Genomic DNA, 846 nt, shown 5'->3' with positions numbered 1-846 from the left:
GTGGTGTGGGAGGCGGAGGGTGTGTGTGAGATGGGGAGGGGTGTGGGAGGGGGAGGGGTGTGTGAGGGGGTGTGTGTGTGAGGGGGGAGGGGTGGGGAGGCGGAGGGGTGTGTGAGAGGGGGAGGGGTGTGTGAGAGGGTGAGGGGTGTGGGAGGGGGAGGGTGTGGGAGGGGAGGGCTGTGTGAGGGGGGTGTGAGAGGGGGAGGGGTGTGTGAGTGGGGGAGGGGAGGGGGAGGGTGTGGGAGGGGGAGGGCTGTGTGAGGGGGGTGTGAGAGGCGGAGGGGTGTGTGAGAGAGGGAGGAGCGTATGAGAGGGGGAGGGTGTGTGGGAGGGGGGATATGGGAGGGGGAGGGGTGTGAGAGAGGGAGGGTTGTGTGAGAGAGGAAGGGTGCGTGAGGGGGTGAGGGGTGTGGGAGGGCGACGGGTGTGTGAGAGAGGGAGGGGTATATGAGAGAGGGAGGGTGCGTGAGGGGGAGAGGTGTGTGAGAGGGGGAGGGGAGGGGGAGGGTGCGTGAGGGGGAGGGGTCTGTGAGAGGGGAATGGTGTGTGAGGGGGAGGGGTGTGTGGGAGGGGTAGGGGTGTGGGAGGGGGAGGGGTGTGTGAGAGAGGGAGGGTTGTGTGAGAGAGGGAGGATGCGTGAGGGGAGGGGGGTGTGAGAGAGGGAGAGATGTTTGAGAGAGGGAGGGTGTGTGAGGGGGAGGGGTGTGTGGGAGGGGGAGGGGGGTGTGGGGAGGGGGAGGGGTGTGTGAGAGAGGGAGGGTGCGTGAGGGGGAGGGGTGTGTGAGAGGGGGAGGGGTGTGTGAGAGGGGGAGGGGTGTGGAGGGGGGAGGGGTGTGGGAGGGGTGT

This window comes from Pristiophorus japonicus, chromosome X, assembly GCF_044704955.1.
Source record: "Pristiophorus japonicus isolate sPriJap1 chromosome X, sPriJap1.hap1, whole genome shotgun sequence".
In the NCBI taxonomy this organism is placed as follows: domain Eukaryota; kingdom Metazoa; phylum Chordata; class Chondrichthyes; family Pristiophoridae; genus Pristiophorus; species Pristiophorus japonicus.
This window is presented reverse-complemented; position numbering follows the sequence as displayed.